This window comes from Trichosurus vulpecula, chromosome 2 (genome assembly GCF_011100635.1).
Source record: "Trichosurus vulpecula isolate mTriVul1 chromosome 2, mTriVul1.pri, whole genome shotgun sequence".
NCBI lineage: Eukaryota > Metazoa > Chordata > Mammalia > Diprotodontia > Phalangeridae > Trichosurus > Trichosurus vulpecula.
The window spans coordinates 106306327-106319766 of record NC_050574.1 but is presented as its reverse complement, the minus strand read 5'-3'; the positions used below and the strand labels follow the sequence as shown (position 1 = coordinate 106319766).

The 13440-nt window shown below is 39.0% G+C and overlaps 1 protein-coding gene across 1 annotated transcript in view; it reads left to right on the top strand.

Moving 5' to 3' along the window:
- The window catches only part of TMEM135 (transmembrane protein 135), a 347914-nt gene that overhangs the window by 81331 nt on the left and 253143 nt on the right, over positions 1 to 13440 (top strand). The window lies entirely within an intron of this gene.

Here is a 13440-nt window from a genome sequence, read left to right as displayed (position 1 = left end):
TTGCTAGGAAATTAGTGAATGTGGGAGATTAACCATAACCTAAATGTTTACTGTCGTACTTTTGTTATTTTAAACTCAGTCATAGAATTAATATCTAGGATTGATCTCTTGGACTAATTATAATTAATACATGGTTGAGCTACTTGTGATTTATGTGTTTGATTTAGAATTGTAGTTATAGTCATATGTTTTATAGTGGGGTAAAAAGTTCTTTCCTTTTCTTTTTTCACTTATTTGGCCAACCGTATACTGATATTGTGTAATAAAAGGTATTATTTAATTTTCCTAGCTAGTATTGCCGTAACTAAAGGCAAAGTTAATTTTTTTCTTGTGCTGAGAAAGTAGTTTATGCTATTTCTTTTTAGACAGAAATATATGTTACCTTAAGCAATACTACTATTAAAATATGTATTAACCAAACAATTAATTAAATTCTGGAGAGGTTATTTGTTAAAGTTTCTGTTTCTTTGTTTTACAAAAAAAATTTACAATAGTATTTCTTTAAGTGACAGAATTCCTCAATATAATGCTGATAGATATACCCACACTTGCCCTTTTTTCCAGGAACACATCCTGCTCATCGAAAGAGGCATATCTGTTTTATAATTCCTTATTTTGCAGAATCACAGACTTTTAGTCCATTAGAGAGATTCAAATAAAATGTAACCTGAGATCTGTTTGGAAAAAAGCATTTTTAATTGGGAGTAAAAGTGGAATTCAAGTGGAGATAGCATCTGAGTTGGGATATAGAGAATAGGTATAAAGTAGGGAAAAATGAGGGAAAGACATTCCAAGTGTTGGAAACAGGATAAGCAAAAACACAGGGGCAAGTAAATGCAAGGTGTATTCCAGGGACACCTAATAGTTCATTTAGGCCAAAGTCTAGAATATGAAAAGAGGAATTAGTATTAGAGAAGGCTGAAATGCAAAGGGAAGGGAGGCAGATTGGGGAGGACTCTGAATGTGAAGAGAGAATTTCTTTTAAGTTTTACTTGCTAGGCAGTGATAATGGTAATAACTCGTATTTATATGCACTTTAACATTTATAGACAGCCATCTTTATCCCCCTTTTACATTTGTTGAAATGATGAGCGTCAGAGAGGTTAAATATTTTACCTGTGGTCCTGACGTAAAGAAGTATTGGAGGAGGACATGAACTCAAGTTTCCTCATTCTATATACACTGTTTTTTCCCACCAAATAAGGCTGTCTTTTCAGAAGAAAACCACTGAAGATTTTAGAGCACAGGATTTGTGTATGAGTTCAGTTAATCTGGCAAGGAATGAAGGTTAAATTGGAAGGGGAAGGGAAACAGAGGTGAGAAGACTTCTAAGGAAATAATTATAATTATCTAGTTAGGTGATAGATAATAAGGACCTAGATATGGGATACGGTAGTAAGAAGAAAGGAAGGGACAGATGTGAGAGAGACTGCCAAAGTAGAATCAACAGACTTTGACAGGTATAAAAAAGTATATTAATGGAATTTAAAAAAATTTTTCTTTGGCACTTTTGATCTACAAGGACATTCCATGTACTCCAAACTCAACTTAAACAAGCTTTCTGTGTCTTCTCCTCAGTTAATCAATGCTAATTGAAATGTTAGGGCAGAGGAAAGGTTCCTGTTTCCTCTAAATAGAAACTTGCTTTCAGGTTGTTATTAGATCTACTAATCAACTGAATTAACCAAACCTGTGCAGTTAGTCAATATTTGTTAATTGCTGGCATTTATATAATGCTTTAAGCTTTGCAAAGTGCTTTGCAAACATTTCATTTGACCCTTAACAACAGCTCTGGGAGTTAGGTTTTATTATTAGCCCCATTTAGAGATGAGGAAACATAGGCAGATACAGGTTAAGTGACTTGCTCTGGGTCATACAGTAACTGTCTGAGGCAGGATTTGAACTCAGATTTTCCTGACTCCAGGTCCAGTGCTCTATCTACTGTGCCATTAAGTGCTGGGAATTCAAAGAAAGGCAAAAGACAGTCCCTTCTCTTAAGAAACTCACAGTCTAATTGGGGAGATAACATGCAAACAACTGTACAAATAATCTATATATAGTACCAGTCTCCTGCCTTTGAGGTAGGTGGAGAAAACACCATTCCACTCCAGCCTTCCACTAGAAGAGGATAAGCACCATTTCATTACACATAAGTCTCCTTCCTTTGCAGTGAGGGAGGAAGATATCATTCCTGTCTATTGTGCCAGGTCTCCTGCCTAGTCTTTTGAAGGAAGAGGAGAAACACTATTCCATTGAGCCAGATCTCATGCTTGCTGTCGTTCAAATTCTGTTCTCTGTCCTAAAAGGCCTGATCCCTGTAATGTTAATTGGTGTGTGGGTGTGTGTGTGTGCACGCACTAATGAGTCAGGTTGCGATACCTTCTGGCTGTGAGCCTATTACCTGAAAGAGTGTATATTGAGAGGTGAGCTTTTGCTTTGAAGGCTCACTTGTGAGAAAGCTGTGATTCTGTGGTCAAGACTCTTGAGTGCCTGTATGTTCAAAGCTCCTTGACTCCTCAGAGGTAAAGGCTCTCTTGATTCAGTGGTGGATGTAAAGCTTTAATTCAGGCCATAGAGCCCTGTCTGTTGGTCTTTATTTCTCTTTTCTATATTTCCTGTGTTTTATTTTATGTGATTAAAAAAGAAAGATTGTTGACCTCTGAAACAGCTATCTTTCCTTAGTAAAGCAGATGAAAGAACCTGCACTAGCAGCCATCCTGGGTATGCCAGTGTGGTTGCTGTTACAATCCCTTAATCTCATTCTGCTCAACTCAGTCCCCCACAATTTCCCATTCTAAAGCTACCTACCCCTTCCTCTGTGCTTTCTGGAATGCCTGCTCTGTATGTAACAAACTTGCTTTTATCTTTAATATTTTCCTTCCCTACTCTTTACATTTTTGGCCCTCCCTGAGACCTTGCTTCCCTTGATGACAAAGGTTCCCTGGTCCCCTTTCTAGTGTGGTTGCACTTTCATACATCTCCTGTGACATTCTCTCTCCTCTCCCTGCTCCCCCCACCCCCAGTCTTTTACTAGTTGAATTAGGGGAGTTGAAATACTCCTTGCTCCCTATTGCTACTTCCTCTGTCAGCATCACTCAGTAACCTCTCCTTTAAGGTTCATTCGATGAATATTATCTTCTGACCTCTAGGATACTGTGTACTGTTGCCTCCTTGTCCCATCCCTATAAGTTTAGTGCTTGGCTCACAGTCTTTGTCCCCTTACCAACTCCTGCTCTCATAATAGGGGGCTTCAGCATACATATTAATACTTCTGAAAGCACTCAACTCTCCAAAATCCTCAACCTACTCATTTCACATGGCCTTTTTCTCTACCCTAACTTGGAAACACAGAAAAAGATGATTATTCTCTTGATTTTCCCATCACCCACAAATGAACAACTTTCATGTTTATGAACTCTGAAATTCCCTTTTTTGGTCACTTGGTTGTCATTCCAGCTCCCCATCTTCTTTGGAATCCTAGACCCTGTTCTTCATTCACATTGTGGCCTCAGCCCCTCAGTTCTTTCACAGGCTACTGTCTTCTCCCTTTCTCATCTTAACCTCTTAATGAACTAGATCAACTCAACACTGTCCTTTTCTCTTGAATCCCTTGTTCCAAGGACAAGATTGTATTACTGATCCTGCCCTGTCAGGCCTCAGCCTTGAATCACTCTGCTCATATGTCACCTTCGCTACTACACACATACTGTGAAACGATATTGGAGAAATCATGAAACTCTTCTGACTGAGTCCGTTACAAATTTATGTTATGTAACCTCAACTAGGACTCCATTGCTACAAGGCAATCCTTTTGCATGTTTTTAATTAATGCTTTTTCCTAAAGTGCCATTTCTAAACCTATTCATGTCTCCTGATCTTCATGCCCCTTCCTCATCCCCCAGTTTAGAACCCTGTCTTATATTTTACTCTCAAAATTGAGACCATTCACTAAGAGCTGCCTCTGTTCCTGTCCTTATATCACTTCACCCACTTACCTTCTGTCACCATCTCTTCCTTCACCTTTATCTCTGATGAAGAAGTGGACTTTATTTTTTACCATGGTAAAACTCTTTACGTGTACAGTTGACCCCATTTTATCGTATCTTCTCCAATAGATTCCTCCTGTGCCATCCCCACTCTCTCTTTTATCTTCAGTCTTTTCTTGTCTGACTGCTTCACTGCTTTCTACAAACATGCCGGTGTCTCCCTATCCTCTAAAAATTCGCACTTGATTCATCCATCCCTGCTATCTCTTGTCCCTTATATCTCTTACATTTTGTGTCTAAACTCCTGGAAGAAACTGTCTACAATAGCTACTTCCACTTCCTTTCCTTTTACTCTCTTCTTGGCTCGCTATTTTCTGGTTTCTGATCTCATCATTCAATAGAAACTCTTTCCTCCGAAGTTTCCAACATTCCAATAATCGCCCAATCCAATGGTCTTTTCTCTTTCTTGCCCACTCTGAAGCCTTCTTCTTAACTTCTCTGTTATTGTAGAGGGTACAGCATCCTTCCAGTTCCCCAGGTTTGCCACTTAGGTGTTATCCTTAACTCCTCATTCCCTCTCACTCCCCCCCCCCATATCCAGTTTGTTTCTAAGTCTTTTTTGTAAAGTACCTTTTTTTGTAAATGGTCTTCTCAGGTTCATACTCTCAAGGAATTTCTCCATAAAAAGAAGAGATAGGGGATGATAGTTAGTAGGCATGGATGGATCAAGTGAGGGTTGTTTAAGGACAAGGTAGAATGGGCATTTGTATGCATTACCAGACTTCAATCTTCTTCATCATGTCACAGAAAAGTCTCTATCTTGGAAGATCATTTCAGCTCTAGAATTCATTCCTCAGAAGTACCCTTAGCCCTTGCAGTCCCTCCTTTCAGTGCCCAGGCTAGCTATTCATTTCTTACTGGCTCCTGGATTGTTTCTTCCTCTTACCACTCTCCTTTTCAGTTTCCTTTTATGTGTTGTTTTCCCCCCTTAGAATGTAAGTTCCTTCAGAATAGGGGGCTGTCTTTCTTTCTATTTGTGTTTATATGCCTAGCCCTTAGCACTGTGCCTGGCACATAGTAAGTAAGCATTTAATAAACGCCTGTTGACTGATAGTAGTGAGGTAGCCAGTAGACAAGGAGAGATTGAAGATAAGTGAGAAAACAGTGATGATAGAGTGAGAGAAGACAGGATCTAATAGGATCACTTGTCTATATAGTGGGTTTTGCCTTGGCAAGGAGAAATGCTGCCTCATTATGTGTGATGGGGTGAAGGCAGAGACAATAGCAAAATGCATCTGGGAGATAATGAGGTGAGGAAGATAGAAGAGGAAGCTCTTGGAAAGTGACCACAATTTTTTCAGTGGAACATGAGTCAGGGTTCTCAGCTGAGAGGGTTGGGGGAGGGGAACCATGGCAAGTTTAAAGAGGGATGAAAAAATTTGGAAGAGCTGCTTGGGAAATTGTGAAAGTGAGCCATTTAGGGAGGTATAAAAGTGTTGAGGTAATGTAACAAATTTGTAGTGGATGCAGTCAGCACAGTTTTGGAATTTGCTCCTGCTTTGTTTGGCAGTGCATGAGCACAGACAGTGCCTAGCCAGAGCAATAGAGGACTGAGGCTTTTCAGGGCAAGATCAGCAATAGGTTAAGGGAAGTACAAGAGATTAAAGAGCATAGGACAGTGTAGAGTTGAATTGATTCATTTAAGGGTCCAAAATAGGGAAGGGAAGATAGTGTAGCCACTGTTGGGGTGATGACCTGAGAAAGAAATAATGAATTGAGATTGGGAAGTAACATTGTGAATGAAGAGCAGGGGTTGGGGTTGCAAGGTGGATGAAGAAATAGATTATGGTCACAGTAAGGGAATTCAAAGTTCATGAACATGGAAATGGTACATTTGTGGGACATGACAAAATCAAGAGTTTTTCCATCCTTGTGTGTGGCTGAGGGGTAGTGGTAGAGTAGGACATTGTAAATGAAATTGCAAGTCGAGGGATTGAGACTTGGGGGTGTTTGAGGGATTGTCACCATGTATGTCAAATTTCCCCTAACGTGAGGGTAGGAGTTGAGGAGAAGAGAAAGACTATGACTTAGGCACCAAACTCATTGAGGAAAGAAAAGGAGTGTTTTTGAGGTCTGCAGGCAACAGCCTCCAGGATTTTGATTAAGTGGTAGATACTTCAAAGGAGGAAAGATTACTGATTCATGGAGGGGTACGGAAAGCCAGGCAGACAGAAGCAAGGAGTATTCTAGATCTTCTCCCCTTGACCAGAGACAGGGTAGAGTGAAGGGGAATGAGTAAAGTACAACCAGTGTTGAAGAGAGAAGTCAGTGAGACTGTGTCATCAGGACAGCCAAGTCTTAGCTGGGAGTCAGAAGATGAGATTAGTGGAAAAAAGAAAAGATTTAAGAAGAAAGGGAGTTTGTTACCTATAGAGCAAGTATTCTAGAAAGCACAATGAAAGGGGTGGGTAGCTTTAGAGTGGGACATTGCCCCTTAACCTCTCTGGCTGTTGGTTTCCTTCCCTGTAAAATCATCTTGGACAAGATTACTTTTGAAACTACATTTTTTTACAAAACAGTGTACTATCAGCATCCTTTATGAGGAGGCAATGTGGATTTTGGAGTCAGAGGCCCTGGGTTGGAATCCCAACTGAGATTTTGGGCAAGTCATGTGGCCTTTCTAGACCTTAGTTTCCTCATCTTTAAAATGAGGGATTGAACTAGGTCAGGGGTGGGGAACCCTGCAGCCCTCTAGGTCCTTGAGTGTGGCCCTTTGACCAAATTCAAACTTCACGGAACAAATCCCTTTAATGAAAGGATTCGTTCTGTAAAATTTGGGTTCAGTCAAAGGGCCTCATTCGAGGACCTAGAAGGCCACATGTGGCCTCAAGAATTCACATTCCCCTACCCTGCACCAGGTGATGTCAATGTTTCCTTCCAACTCTACATAGGTCATAAGTAGCAAAGCTGAGATTCAGGTCCCATTCTCCTTTCCACACTCTTAAAGCCCAATTTTGATCATGTTACTGCTCCATTCTGATGTTTGGAAACAACACTGTAGATTTCATCTACCAGGATAAAGTTTATTAAGATTATCATCTCTCATTCCCCAATTGATAGATGGTCAAAGGATAGGAACAGGCAGTTTTTTGATGAAGAAATCAAAACCATGTGTCCTCATACAAAAAAATGCTCCAAATCATTACTGATCCAAATTAAAACAACTTTGAGAGCAGATTGGCTAAAATGATAGCTACTCTCTAATTGGGGAATGGCTAAACAACTTGTGGTATATGATTGTGATGGAATTACTACTGTGATAAAAGAAATGACAAGCTGGTTGATTTTGGAAAAACATGGAAAGATTTGGACCTATGAAGGAAGATGCTGTCCACCTCTAGAGGAAGAACTGACAAATAGAAATATGAACAGTATGGTCTTACATATATGTATATATATTAGTCTTTAATTATAGCCCTTTCTAGGGTGGTGAGGGAGGGAGAAAAAAATAAAAAGTACATAGCAGAGAACAAAAGAAAACTTAGAAGGAAGCACAGAAAAGCTGGGTAGCTTTGAAAACAGTATGTACTATTTATTGCATAGGTTTTCAAAAAAAAGTAAACAGTTTGAAATGGAAATTGATTGTTTTCTGTTGAATCCTCTCTTTATGTTCTGCTGTGTGCATAGAAATGTTTTTTTCTTGTTTTAAGTTTAAAATGAATAAAAAAAAGAATATCACCTCCTTATTCCTAGATGCTGTGCTCCTCTTAATGCAGACTGAGAGACTGTATTAGGTTTATTGCCACTTTATTGCACTATTGATATTGAGCCTATAGTACACTAAAATCCCCAGATAATTTTCAACTGTTGTCTATCTATGCATACCCCATTTTGGGTTTGTTTTTTCTTTTTTGGAGGGGGGAAGGTAGGGCAGTTGGGGTTAAGTGACTTGCCCAAGGTCACACAGCTATTAAGTGTGTCAAGTGTCTGAGGCTGGATTTGAACTCAGGTCCTCCTGACTTCAGGGCCATTGCTGTACTCACTGCGCCATCTAACTGCCCCCTTGGGTTCTTTTGTGATCCCCTTGTCAGTGTTCTCTGTCTCTTTACCACTACCAGCATCAATCGCTAACTGCCACTGATGGGCAGGTAAACCCATAATTCTGGGAATAATAACACCTCCTAGACCACTGGTCCCACTTTTACCCATTGTCCAAGGGCTTAGCCCTTGTGGAGAAGGGGCTTATCATCCTTATAAACTGTTGACCAGTTGCCACTCCCAGGGCAGGCAAGCCAGTCTAGCTCAAGCATCCTGAGGGAGAGATAGGAGACCTATGCAAAGCAAGTTAAACCACCAGGGGAAGGGAAGGGGAAGTAGAAGGGGAAGGGGTAAGGCAATAAGCATTTATATAGTGCCTACTTTTGCCAGACATTGTGCTTTACAAATATTATCTCTTTTGATCCATCACAATAGATGCTGTTATTATCCCCATTTTACAGTTGAGGCAACTGAGACAAACAGGTTAAGTGACTTACGCAGAGTCATGAAGTCAGCGTCTGAGGTCAAATTTGAACTCAGATCTTTCTAACTCTAGGCCCAGCTTTCTATCCACAGAACCACTTAGCTCCCTTACCACCATCATCTTGACTACCATCTGCCCTCAGACCTGGATGTCAACAGTTTAGGACTCTGAGCCTGAGAGCTTTGGGCATGGCTTCATCCCAGCTGCTATTTGATTACCAGCTCAGCCCTCCTCGGCTTCAACCCAGGGAATCAACCCTTGTAGGGATGCCACCTGGCACCTGCCTCTATAGGTTCACAGACCCTACCTCTTAAGCAGCCACAAATACAGAAAACCTGGAAAATAAAGTTGTCATCACCACCAAAGTCCTTGGTACTGTCAAATGCTTCAGCATCAGACCATTGATTTGCTTTTATCAGTTGAAGAAGATACATTATTACGTACTATCTGCTTTTCAACCATATTGTAAATCCTTTCCATTTACCTATAGCTGAACCTCCTCTATATGTTGTCCCCACCTTTAGAAGGTGAACTTTTTTTCAGTCTTTATTCAGTATTTTATTTTCCTGCAGTTATATGTAAAAACAATGTTTAACATTTGTTTAAGGTGATCTTCTTAAGAGCAGGAATTACTTGGCTTTTCTTTTTGTATTCCCAGTGCTTAACACAGAACTTTTCACATGGTAAGCATTTAATAAATTGTAGCCAGAATGGACTTTGTTTTCTTTGAATGACTCAGCTCCCCTCGTTGAGCTTCCCTGGACGCTGGGGCTTGCTCTTCCGGGGCAGGACCAGAGCTTCCTGTGTGATGAGTCGTGGCGCTGGCTGAGGGGAGGTGTGTTAACGTGGTCTACGCTGGGGGAGGGGCCAAGTCAAGAACCAATCGGCCCTGGTCGTTCAGGCGGCGCTTGATGATGTCAAAAACTCTATAAGACGGGAGAGGACAGCTTGAAGATCCTCCTTTCCTTTTCCGGTTGGAGCCAGAGACACCTACAGCCGAAGCTGAGCTGCCGGTAGCAGAGCTGACTAGAGGCTAGTGGGTAATCTTCTTACCGTAGAGGGGAAGCATGTATACGATTTTGCCTTATACCATCTCGCTTCTCTGTGGCCTTCTGGTTACCCTTGTAAGGTGGACTTATTGGGCCTGGAAGCTTTTGATGAAAATATCAAAATGGGGACGCTGGTATGTGGGCTTGTTATTGTGGAGTGTAAATACATGCTTTAGTTCTCCTGCCTTCTGCCTAGAGAATTCCTTATGTCCTGCGGTTCCGGACCTTTTAGGCACATATGAGATTCTCTTTGAAATCATAAATTCTGCCTTCCTAATATATAAATATTCATTCATTCATTCATATATTGGTTTTCCTTGTTATATTTCCCAGTTCGTGTCCCTAATGTTTTTTGCCGAATAGGTACTTCATAGATGTTTGTTGAATTATTTTGTTAAATGTACTTTGGCCTTTATTTTCATTTAATGTTATTCTGTAAACTCTGTTGGATTGAGATTATAATTTTCTATGAAAGTCTTTAATTATGAGAAGAGAATAAGTGTGATGGTAGTAAGCTTCTAATGGAAGGGAAAGGAAGCATAGGTAGTGTGAGACTGGGGAATGGTTACTGGCTGTGGAGTCAGATGACCTGCTTTGGAACCTAACAGTTACTACTTATGTGATTGTGGCCAGTTGGGCCTCAGTTTTTTCAACTTTCAGTTGAAGAGGTTGGATTTCTAGAATCTTGTTTTCAAACTTGAAATCCTATGAAGTTTTTTAAATACTTCAGTATATCTGTGATCTCGTTGATGTTTTTCTGTTGGAAAACAAATTTAGCTTTTGGTAACTCACAGTTTTAAGCACAAAACAAAGGCAGGGCATGTGCTGCTCACCAGTTTGCTAGCTAGATTAGACAAGTGTCTAGTGATAAATTAGTGACATTTAGCTTTATCGTGTTGTTCCAGGCATTCAACCTACTCTCCAAGTTTTTGCAGTGATAGTCATTCATTTTAAACACAGCTTCAGCAGAATCCTTGCAATAAATTATTGAAAATAATTTTTTGCGTCTATTATCTAAATGTTATAGCATTTACCATCATATGTTAGGCTCACAAGTCAATATGGTATAGTCACACACCAGAAGCCCTCAGTTTTGAATTGCCACCTTTTAGCTGTTTGATATTGGGCTAGTTAAGTTCACATTTCTCAGCATCCTTGCTCCTTTGAAAATGGAGATAGCAGTGGTGGTTTTTTTTTTTTTTTAGTACCTACTTTATGGCATTTGTGTGAGTTACACATGGGACAAAATTTGTTAGTGTGTTTTATAAAATCTGAATATATGTAAGATGTTGTTATCATTATTATAAACACAGTCCTGGAAGTAGAAGTCGTCTCTGAAAGATGATGGAGTTTAGTAGTTTATTTTCAGTTGTTTGCTTGTGAAGCTAACATTGTATATACATTTTGATACTTAGATGTCCCAAATCTAAACCTACTAAAGCCACTTACTAGCAAGGATTCTTTTTGGTTTGACTTTTTATTTTTGAGGGGCACACTTAGGTGGAGAGGAACAACAAAATATTAGGTATAAAATTAGCGTAGTGGGACAAGTATTTTTTTTAACTAGCTCAATTCATTTATTTTTATTAGTTTGAGGCATATAGTGAAATACCTGTAGGCTAACTCTCTAGAGTTAATATCTAGAGCAAGCCCACAGAACTCCTCTAAGTGGGCCTGAACCAGATTAAAATGTAATTGGGAAATGTTTAACAATGAATAGAAATCCAGTACAGCGTAGATAATGTTAATTTGTGGTTTTTTAAGTCTGACACGTAGAGGATGGGGATCCATTTCTGTTTGAGTTTGATACTACTGATGCAGAGCATTGTTTCCATTTAAGAAGTTGGATTTAAGATGGGTATGAAAGCAGGTCTACCTTATACTTTTTTTTAACCTAATGTAACTCATTTTTTAGATCACTATTGGAATCAATTGATATTTTTTCTCATGTGCCTGTGTTATTCCTAGATATTGTCTGAAAATTAGTTCAACATTTTTCTTGTTGGTTTATAATGTGAAATAAATTTGAGTGCTATCAGTACTGATAAAACTTCACGTTCTTTTATATTGCCATTTTCATATATTGGTGAAATAAATTCAATTAACTGTGCGTTGATCAAGCAAAGATTTTGGGAACATTTTGGTGTTGATCTTATTGTTATATTTCTCTCACATCTGAAGATTTTTGAAGATTTGTGCCCACTGTTAAATTGTCAGAATCTGTGGTGTGATTCTGGGAAGGCCTGTTCACGGTGTGTCAGTGACATGGACAGAATTTTATAGAGATTAAAAAAGCATTCAGACATTATATTATAGTGGTGACATTCTTAAAAAAATTTTGTTTTTGTATCACCTACATTTGCCACTGTATTCCTCTCCAGAAAGTCATTCTTTATAGTAAAGAATTAAAAAGAAGGAAAAAAGTTCAGCAAAACCAATCAACATTATGAAGTCTGATGCTTTATTCAATGTTTACACCTGTGGTACTCAGCTCTGGGAAGGAGGTGGGGGCGGGGGATTATTCTCTCTTGAGGCCAGGTTTCCTTGTTATAATTTCACTGCAGTCAGTTTTGATTGTTTTGTTGTTGTTGTTTTTCTTTCCATTTACATTGTTTCAGTCATTGTGTATATTGTATATTAGGGGCATCTAGGTGTCACAATAGATAGAGGCCTGCACCTGGAGTCGGGTCAGTTACTAAACATTTCTGAAGTGCCCACTAGGTGTCAGGCACTATGCCAAGTGCTGGGATACAAAGAAAGGCAAAAGGCAGTCCCTGTCTTTGAGGAACTCACAATCTAATGTGGTAGACAACATGCAAACAATTATGTACAGACAAGCTATATACAGGATAAATAGAAAATAATCAATGGGAGGAAGGGACTAGAATTAAGAGGGTTTGGGAAAGGCTTCCTGTACAAGGTGGGGTTTTAGCTGGAACATGAAGGAAGCCAAGGCCTGAGTTCAAATTTGACCTTGTATGACCCTGGGCAAATAGCTTATCTTCTGTCTGCTTCAGTTTCTTCAAAATGGGAATAATAATAGCACTTTCCACCCAGGGTTATTGTGAAGATCAAATGAAGTAACATTTATAAAATCTTTGGAAACTTTGGAAACACTGTATTTATTCTAGCTAATATTATTGTTGTTGCTTTTTTGGTTCTACCTACCTTACTTTGCATTTCTTCATATAAGTCTTATCTAGTTTTTTTGATTTAATCATGCATTATTTCTTACAGTACAGTAACATTTCATTACATTGCCACAGTTTGTTTATTATGGGCTTCTATTTTGTTTCTCATTAACTGCTTCTCCAAAAAGTGCTATTATAAATAATAAATCTTGGTATCCTGTAGTTTTTTTTTCATTGACCTACTTGGAGTTTATGCCTAATAGCGGAATCTCTATTCCTTTTTTAAAAAACTGACCTTTTAATCATTTTCTTTGTGTAATTCCAAATTGCTTTCCCTAATGGTTGCTCCAATTCATAGCTTTTCCATCAAAGCATTACTGTGCCATGGTGGTTAAAATGTGAAGAATGGTGACTTAAACTCAATTTAAATTCCCGTTAGTTATTTATAGAATTCCTCAAATTCAGAAATGACCAATGTAGGTATTTTAATAATTCAGAATATATGTACAGATACACATCATATATGTATATGTATGTATGTATATAAAATGAGGGCTTGCTTTAGGCTCTTACCTTAGTTATTTTTATTTGGGCTAAGGAATTTCTTTGAAGGGGTTATAACATTACTCATGCATTTTCACAGGGCTTTCCCTTTACCTAGGACATTTACTATATTTCTGTGTACTGAGAGATCATGCAGCATCAGTGAATTGTGTTTAACCTATGTAGCTGTGATAGTTACTCAGTTACTG